Here is a 9,947-nt window from a genome sequence, read left to right on the forward strand (position 1 = left end):
TATTCAGGCAGAAAATGCGAACTGTTGTCATCCATGTAGGAACTATACACATTTAATTTACAAGACTGTAAATTAAAAGTATTTTGATGTTAATAATCTTTGTTAGGGTCAGATCCTTATAGGTAGAAGTGTTTTTCCTAAGATGTAGTTTTGTGACTGAAAAGGCTTACCCTTAAAAGTCCTTTAAGGATAAGGAAATCTGTTTGTGCCTGCAGAGTGATGTATAATTATTGATATTAAAAAAAGTGTTTCTCGTAAGGAGGATTCAAATTATTTGCATGTTCTTGCAATGCAATGATACTGATACTTCACAGTAGGTATTACAAAACTTAAATACTCAAAACATTTTCCATTTCTCCTGCTGCAAATTTGGCAAAGACATTCTCCAAATGGAAGGCTGCCTCAGAAAATTAGTTTGGGAATTTACTGGAGATACAAAAATCCTTCAGACTGAATGAGAAAAAAATCAACATAATTTTTTGCTGTCCTGCTATAAAGTGCAGAGTGATCTCACAGTAAAGTTCCAGGGTGCAGTATCAATGATGTGAGATTTCATTGTGATTTGTAACTGCAACAGGCCTGAGTCTGTTCTCTGTGTGAAAGAAAAAAAAAAAAGAAAAAGTAACATTGGATATTACTGTAAATCTGCCAAATTCAGGTGGGAATTCAGCTTTATACAGGACTTGAATCTGGTCTAGTGTGCCAGTGTGTTTTAAAAGCTCCAAAAAAGAGGTAAAATGGGGCACCAAACTGTGTATTATGTTTTACATATGTGATTTGAATAAATTAAAAAGTATTCTTGGAGTAATTATTCTCTTGTAGTGTTTTTCATACAATGATTTTAAGCAGAAAAATAAAAAGAATGTTTAGACTCTGGTTGATAAGCTGTAGTTGAAATATATAATTTTAAATATCATAACATTTATTTAACCTGGTCGAAGCTATTATTTCATTTATTTTTACAGAGTCTATTTTTAGTATTTTAGTAAATTTGTCTGTCATTCCTTGGTGTTTTTTCTGTCTCTGAACATAAGATTGAACAGAAAAGCATACTAGAGAACACGCAAACAGGTGGTTTCCTATAGCTGAAACACCTCCCACTATAGGAGTGCTGATTTTATTTTTTAAGATCAGGTGCTGTAGATAGACTTCATGGTGTTTTCGAAAGTAATTTCTATAGACTAATGGCCTTAAAAAAGTCTGTCTAGTATTTATGGCTTGTTGCACTCTTTGCTTAGTTAAGCATAAGACAAAAATTGTTTCCCAATATCATATGACAATAAGATATTATTAACACATAACACATTATGAACACCTTTGTAGTGGATGGTAGAATACAGGTAAATTGACAGCACAGGACATAAGCTTTTTGTTTTATTTTTATGAAAACCTTGAAAAACTTGCACATTTTTTTAAGGGACTGGATCTTGGGAAATGCTATTAACTGCAAAATTTTAGACTTACTTGGTTATTGGAACTAAAGAACTGGAAAGTTCTTGTCTTCTAAAGAAAAGACAATCTAATCCACTTGCCTGCCCAGTGCAGCCTCAGATAATATACACTCTATCTTCGATAGATATTTATCTAACTTTTTCTCAGGGAGCCACTCTCCCTGTCAAACTTGGTCCAGAGCCTCCCCTTTGCTTACCACAAAAATGTATTTCTCAACCTGGAACCTTAACCTTCTTCCTGCAACTAAAGCCCATTCCTTCTTTCCTCCCCTTCCCCCCCATTTCCCCCCAATAACTAAATGAATAGAAAAAACCCTATCAATTCCTTTCCACAGGTTTGAAGATCATAGTGTGTTCAGTCTTTTCTTTTTAAGCTAACAAACACCATTTTAATGAACTGCACTCTGTTCACCTTTGTTGTTCTCTTCAGCTGTTCTGTGTCCCTCTTGAAGCATCTCACACACAGCTGAATGCAGTACTCCTTTGAAGATGTAACACAGCATATAATTGAATTATTATGTGTTGTGATTTCCAGCCTGGACTTAGGCTTCTAGTTCCTCTTGCAGTGTTTTGGATTTGCTAAGCTTGCTATCCTCCAGCTTTCACCTCAGTCTCTGATCAGCTGCTTTGTATCCTTTCTTCATGCGGTGCATTATTCCTGCCTGTGTGCACTGTCTTGCATTTGTCTCTGCTGGATAGCCTGCCACTGCTTCAGACCACACTTTCAATTTGTGCAAATCACTTTGTATTCTACACCCAGCTTCCTGGTAGTCTATTCCCACTTGGTGTCATCCACAGGTTTAATAAAATCATCCACTACTCTGTCACTGCATGATATATTATGGAGTCTAAGATAATACAGGAGGAATATAAATAGAGTTTTTCAAAAGGATTAAAGCTGTGTCTAATGGTTCTAATAGTGGTCCTTGGAATACAAAATCAGAAGCCTGAATGATGAAGTGAATGGATGTACAAGGACTTATGGTCTGGAAAAGAAAAGGAGTTGTGAAGTAGTAGGATAAAAAGCAACAAGATCTGTCTTCCCGATAGAAACATACCCCCACTTCCCAATAATGTAGTAGCATGTCTAGTGACAGAACTAAACATTGAATTGGAGATCACAGAAATAATTCTTCTGATGAGGCTAGGCTAAGTTTTCCCATGTGTCTTTGTTTCAGGTGATTTATGAATGTCACCAGAGTAGTCTAACCCGTGCCACAGTTCTCTTTACATGGCGTTAGAGATTGGATGATGGCTGTGTTGTCCTTAATAGCCTTTTTTTGTACTGACATAAAAGAGAATCTCTGTAAGCCACCACCAGGTGAACCATGACTGAAGTTGTGAGTAATTTTCTGCTCTCAGGAAAGTAGACCTGAGTTCTGTGATGTCTGGATCAGAGAGATTACTTTTCATGAAGGGCTCTAGAAATACATTTGTTATTTTTTTTTGGTACCTTGCAGCCCAAGGAACATGGGGGTCACTAAGTCCTACAACTTAAGGAGAGAGCAGGTTGGTTTGGATTTGGGAACTGCCCAGGAATTCCAGCGAGTCATGGAGATGTAGGGGGGGAAAGATAAAACTTCACATCAGCACTGAATGAGTGCTGTAGCGGACTGTAAGCCACCATGCTGTTTCACAGTGTGATGCTTTTGAATGAGCCTTCACATGGGTTCTTCTTTTTAAAACTTGAACTGTTACCAAATTTTTTCTCAAGGTAAGAATGGTGAGGCCTCAGTGGAAGAAGGTGGAATATTTCACACTGAAACAGTTGACAGCCTGCAATTCTTGTTAGTCCTATTAGGCTCACATTTTGCTATTTCTGCTTCGTGCTAAAACTGGATTTAGGATTATGTCCCACAGCTGAAGCTTTCTGGGCCCTCTGAATTGCAGAAAAGACATGAAGAGCCTTGGAAGGAGATGAGTTCTGTCAGAAAATCTTCACAACATCTCTCTGTTATCCATGCTTTCTCCTCTCTCACCTCCCAGCCCAACAAAAAAACCCCAAACCCCAAGTTTATTTGAACTCTTGTAATCAGATCTGTCTCGAGAACAGCCAAAGTGTCAAGGTTTCAAAGGGAAATTCATAAAAGTCAAGAGCAAGTAGAGACTTAAAGGAGCAAAAGGGAAGTCGAAAAAAAGAAAAGCTGGTCTTTATCATGGTAATAGTAATGAAGCCAAGCTGAAAAAGCCCAGACGGGGCTGAGTTACTGTACTGTAAACTGCTTCCCGCCGCTGGGCTTCACTCGGCAGCATCCCCGAACGGATTAGGGAACCACGGAGCCTCTCTGGTTACCAAGCCTTGGGACTTCTGTCACTGGGACATTTCTGGTTCTCACTCTGAGTACTGATGAAGCAGGGAAGACTAAAGAAGTAAACCGATTACTGCTTGCAGGTGGGAAGCGTTTGGGTGGGGAAAACAATATTTCTCTTGCTGGAGAGCCTCACCGCAGGGGACTGAGTACCCTCACAGCCTGATGGCTTCTGTGCCAGCTGGGCGCTCAGCAGCCTGTAGGAGGTAGCACTCAGGTTTCCCTTTCTGGCCCTCTCTCTCCAAGTCTACAATCCGACTCTGTGCTTGGGAACATGCTGGAGATGACCGTGGGTGCTGATCCAGAAGCAGTCGGTGGAAAATGATTTCTTAGCCCGGGCCCTAGCAGCACAGGAGACCCCATTCCTGTGAAGCTGCCATGCAATTTCCCTGCCTCTCTGCACGCATATCCCCCCTGGGGCATCCAGTCCTTCACGGGTGCAATCAAGCTTCTAATCAATTAGGCAAATTGACTGCAGGGGTGAGCTATTTCCTACTCCTGGTAACAAAACTGGGTTAACTCCATATTTCCCAGAAGCTCTGGTCCTCCCCACCTTAGCGTTTTTTTCAGAGGCTTGAAGGACTAAATTATGAAAAAGCAGAGTAAATGTGGACATGCTCTGTTACCGCAGAAAGCAAAATAATTTAGCTAAATGTGGAAGGATTTTGGTGACCCTTTAAAAAAGTGTATTAATTTGTATTCAAAGGGACAAATATTCCAGTTAAGCAGGTATGGGAGCACTTGCTCTTTAAATCCCAGTCAACCAAAGACAGAGTGCACATGAGCAGACTCACAATTACTCACACTGATACTCATGCTGTATGTATTTAAATTTGTAGGTGCCACAAGCGGATATGACATGCCACTTAACAAATACAACTTCAAAAGTCCCGAGGACAGAAGTTCCAGATGAAAGTTAAGCTGCACTTTCCCTCTCTGTTGTTCTTCATAGCAGGGATTTATTTTTACCAGGCTCTGCAAGGAGCTCTGCATAAACATGTCACTGAAGTTCCAAAGACTACACATAGGTGCAGGCATATTGGAGATGAGGGCTTCATGATGTTACATTAAATAACATCATTTAAATGATGTTTCCTTAAATATTGTTTTACGTATAACAGACTATCCATTTCGCAAACCATTTCCAAAGATGTTGCCAGGATACACTGTTCTGTCTGACTTCATTTGCTGCTTCGGGAGTTTTTTCCACTACAACTTCTTGCCTGGTGTTATATGTGGGACAGAAAAGACATCCCCCACAGTGTTGGAATCAGTTCCTTTCAGTGTGTAGCTGAGCAGCCCATCAAACATATGCCCTTGCTGTTGTTTCTGTACAGTCCTACCAGTTGCTTTAGCCTTACTCCACTGGAACACAGAATGCTGAAGGTGTTGTATAATGAGTCACCCACACCACTATTTTATAAATTGAAAGTGGACCCTGCAATAAGAATGATTCCTGAAATCTTCTGAAGCCAGCTTCATAGCCTTAGCTTACAGCTGGGCCTCAAGTCAGTCAAAAATTTTACAGATCAGATAACTCTTATAGAAATAGAATAACTTTGTTGGGGGTTTTTTTGCTAGATTTGCTTCCTGCGTGAGGCAAGAAAGCCACTGAATTTACAGAAAAACAAAATAAAGAACTCAATGAATTTACCATCATACATGTATAAAAATCAAAGATTGCTGATATTAAAATTTGGTACTCATATTTGTTAGTATCAATTTGTCTATTCATTGTAAATTACATGTAAATATGCATTCCATAGATGAGGGATATGGTCACACAATAAAATAATGAAAAGCAGAGAGTGTTAGTGACAAGTCATATATATAATACAAAAATTGTATTTTATAAAGAATATTACATCTCTCTACAGCTATTCCAGTATGGTAGAAAACTGTGAATAAACGAAAAGTTTAATACTTTGGGCTTTTTTGTTTGTTTGTTGTTTTGTTGGTTTGGTTTGGGTTTTGGATTTATTTTTGTTTGGTTTTGTGTATTTTTTTGGGTTTTTTTTGTTATCGCATTTCTGAGTTTAATGCAAGGCTTTGTGAAATGAGTTAAGGGAAAAGGAATTTCAGGATGTCATTAGATGTCAAGTGTTATACAATATTATGCAGACAATGTTTACCTCCTAGTTGATTCAAATATGAAAATTTCTTTAAGTAAGCTCAGTTTATAATAATCACAGTTTACAATAATTACACTGTCTGTTTTTTTTTTTTTTTTACCTACAGTACAGAACCTCTAAAAAGAGTATGAAATATTCCCAACATGACAGGCACTTTTTTTATTTGCACCATATATATGATCTTGAATATTGGTATGGAGTAGGTGTCTAAAGTAAAATTAACTTTGCAGTGAAAGCTTGTAGCAGACAAATGAGTGGTATGTACCAGAGGCAGGGAGCTCACACATGGAAACCTTTGAAACCACTCTGCAGTTTGGTATAACTGGCAGAAAGTCGAGTTCAGGATTGAGGTAGCAGAAATCTGGTAATCTCAAGTGCTAGTTTGTGGGCAGATATGGACTGTAGTTTGAATGTCATCTAGCACTTGTGACTTCTTGTTCTCATGAGAGCTAAAACTAACCAGAATTTTTATTTTAAAGTTTTTTTGAAAAATTGTGCCTCTGGTAGATAAATGGTAAATCTGCCCAGAAGACTGGAGGAGCAGGAGTTCACATCTTCTGTTTTCAACCTCTCCCTGTTCTGCATGAGGTTTTATTTAAATAAAATGAATTCAAAGAAATTAGCTGCAATAGTTCTTGGATGTACATATCATGTTTTTGTTACCCTACAGCTTTTAAGTGTTTATTAACCATAAAAAGGAAAGACTGATTTTTGTTTCCTAGATCTTCTGGACTTTAAAAATGGAGTTTAATATCTACTTATATCTAATATCTACAAATAAACCTTTCAAGGAAATGACATCAGGATCTTTATAGAACACCAGTTTGCAGGTATAACTCCAGAAGTACTGTAAGATCAGGAGTAAGCTTTTAGTTTTATAGTACACCATAAAAGGGAATTCTGAATATTTACTATTAATAAGATATATGAAAGCCAAAGTGAAAATCTAAGACCCATTTTGTTTGAAATTAATTTCTGATTCCTTTGATATATGAATGACAAACATTTGGCTAAAATAAAAACCATTATTGCAAGAAATAGAATAAAATTAGAGTAAGAAAGAAATATTTCCCTCATTTAGCTAATATTTTACTGAAAAGTCTCAAAACCAGCAAAACCCATGAATGGATTATACTAGTCTCAGACTGTGGGACATTCTCTCTGAATTCAGGGCTGTACAGTTCTTCTTAAGAAACAAAACTTTTAAATACTGTTCTTTCACAGGCTTCTTTTGCATGATCCCTCTAATTACTTCCTTGTACAGTGTATTTAACAAGCAGTGTAACTGTTACTCTGGTAGAGGAAACACACATAAAATAATAGTTAATTTTGACAGCATTTTTCTTACTTGTTTTTAAGTAACTACTTTAAACATCTAACCTTCTCCCTATCTCAGCTATCCTCTGTCACTCATGAAGCAGCAGAATTTCACCAAATTTGAGTTAGCCATGAACCTCACTCCCCATGGTAACTGGTAGAAATACACTTTCTTATTCTTTCAAAAATTCAGTCTAAAACTGTTGTCAAGGCTCAAAGGTGATAAATAGTTCTAGTTACTAACAGAAGTATCGAAAGCTTGAAAGATGCATTAGTTTCTGAGCATTGTCATACTTGATGGCTTTTAGCTGTATTCAGTATTCTGCTGTGAGGGTGCAGAATGTTTTTTTGTTACTTAAAATAATTTTGTGTTTCTTTTATTCCAAGGTGGATTATTTATTTCCAAGAGAACATCATAAATCACCAGGTGTCACTGAGAAAGTGATGGAGAATACACAATTCCAGTTTTGGACAGAAAGAATCTGTCCAACACTGCAAGAGATCTTTCGAAGCATGCAAAGTTTTCTATGACTTGAGAAATGAAGACAATGGGGTCACAGGAATGTGAGTATGTTTTCTCTGCATAATGATTGGAATCAGCATATTTCCTAGATTGCAGTCACTCTTGCAGGAAGCTCTATTTAACTTTATTTCTACAGAAGTAATAGTAGTTCCTGTGAGTAAAATGCCTATGTTCTTTCATTCTCTGACTGAAAGCAGAAACCTGATTTATAATAAACAGTAAGGTCTCCAAAGCCTTTTTCTTTTTGTAACTGTGATTCAGAACAATGCAGTTCTGAAAGTAATCACACATTCAAATACAAGTAGGTGTGAGCTTTCAAATATACTGAAAGTGAATATTCAGAACATCACATCCTGGTGTTTGCTTCTGATGTTAAAAACCTGCTGTGCCAACCAGGATGCATGTTTTCAAAAGTCTATAACTGTGTTATTTTGAAGCCAGATTTCTTCAAACAGAGCAAGGCACATATTTACCTTCCAGGGATTTGTGCCATTTGTGCCAACTTTGGCACCTTTAAAAGAAACTGATTTTGAGTTTCCTTGAATGCAAAAGTACATGCAAATAAAATTTTCACAGCTCATTTTTAGATAAATTTAGGTGTTCTGAGTAACATTTTACTAATAGTTTCTTTTCAGTTGAGGAAGGAAAGGTTCGATATAGTCCTACCAGAGAAGGGATGTTCCAAATAAATGAAGAGACAGAAATTAATTTATTACTATAGAAAATGTATATCTAACCTAATTATTTTGCAAATATTGCACTATGCCATAAACATTTAAATTAGGTCTATGAAATTAATTGTTTATAACAAGCCTTTTCAGAGGAGTTTTTCTTGTATCTTGCAGTCCAGGGCATCAGAAATCCTGTGCCAGAGCAGTAGCCCCATAAGACATAAATCCTGTGCTTCTGACTCTTCAAGACATGGTTCTGAAGCATGTAGTGCTGGTACGTTGCTCCTCACTTATTCTACAACATCATATTTGGTTCCATAAATCTGTTGTACCAACTTGGGAGGCTTTGTCTAATTTGAAGGCAGATCTGGGTTTCATTTTGCGCTCAATTCTGAATGCAGCAACACAGAGAGACTTCAACTCTACTGCTCTAATAGGCATGCATATGTTGTTATTAAAACTTTTCCCCTAAAATATAGTGTTAGGAACTTTAAAAGTACAGTTTTTAGGGATCTGAAAGAGTAGATCTAATGAAAAATGAGAATGCATGAATTTTAAAACACGTTCTCCTTCCTAAATAAAGAAAAGTAAAATTTGGTACCACCCAAAGAGGAAATCTCAAGATTTCTGGCAATAGAAAAGCTGCATTTTGACTTGAAAACTAAAAGAAGTCCCTCAACTAAAACACTGATGTTCTTGGCTCAGTTTTCATTATTTGCATTCCTTGTAATGACACCAAGTGTTCTGGGTCAGCGTAGTGTTATCCTGTATTCTTCTGACACAGGGGTGCTGTAACTCACATGGAAAGAGAAGCATGGACTACCTCTGTCAGGCTCCCCCATCAACCCAGCCTCCTGAGCTACACTCACTCATGAATTCTCCAGTCACCAGAGGAGAGACCTCCTTGCATCGTATGTAAATACAGCATGTGCAGTCCCGCCCCATTAGAAATAAGCCACCATCCTTCTGTGGAATCTGGCTCAAAGGTGATCAGGTGTTGTACTTGGCTTCAAATATTTAGACTCTTTTAACAAATAGTACTATTTGGACTCAGATTTGACTTAAAACCATATAATTTTTGCATCAGTTTTTCCAGTTGAAATTATACATGTTCATTTGTTTGGGTTTTTTTAACTCTAAGTAGCTAAATAAAGACTTACTCCTTGGACTAATGCAGATAAAGAAGAAGTCTCTTAATCTGGAAAGGAATTACTAGAATGTAGAAGCAAGAAATTACCTTTGTATAATTTCTCAAAAAGCTACATAGGTACAGTTTATCTATAAATACTTGGAAGTTTTGGTATTAACAACCATTCTGGTGCTGCAAGAAGACAAGAATTTTTGCCACTGTTTTTCTTCCTCTTCTGTAACAAATCTGTGAAGTAATTTTTCAGAACGGTTGGTATTACTGCAACTCAAAGCTTAAAGATACTATAATGAAACTTGAATTTCTCCATTTGTGCTAATACACTTACAGTAGTGAAAACCACAACCAGCAATTTTTGCTTTATTTTGTACTACAATTAAGTTGGATGAAAATGTAT

The 9,947-nt window shown here is 37.1% G+C and overlaps 1 long non-coding RNA gene across 1 annotated transcript; it reads left to right on the forward strand.

Moving 5' to 3' along the window:
• The first annotated feature begins 7,598 nt into the window (after nt 1-7,598).
• LOC116783894 lies at nt 7,599-9,503 on the forward strand. Its single transcript, XR_004355884.1, has 3 exons — nt 7,599-7,773; nt 8,578-8,677; nt 9,188-9,503. It is a non-coding gene; the product is annotated as an uncharacterized LOC116783894 (long non-coding RNA).
• Nucleotides 9,504-9,947: the final 444 nt, after the last annotated feature.

Source organism: Chiroxiphia lanceolata, chromosome 3 (genome assembly GCF_009829145.1).
Source record: "Chiroxiphia lanceolata isolate bChiLan1 chromosome 3, bChiLan1.pri, whole genome shotgun sequence".
Classification (NCBI taxonomy): Eukaryota; Metazoa; Chordata; class Aves; order Passeriformes; family Pipridae; genus Chiroxiphia; species Chiroxiphia lanceolata.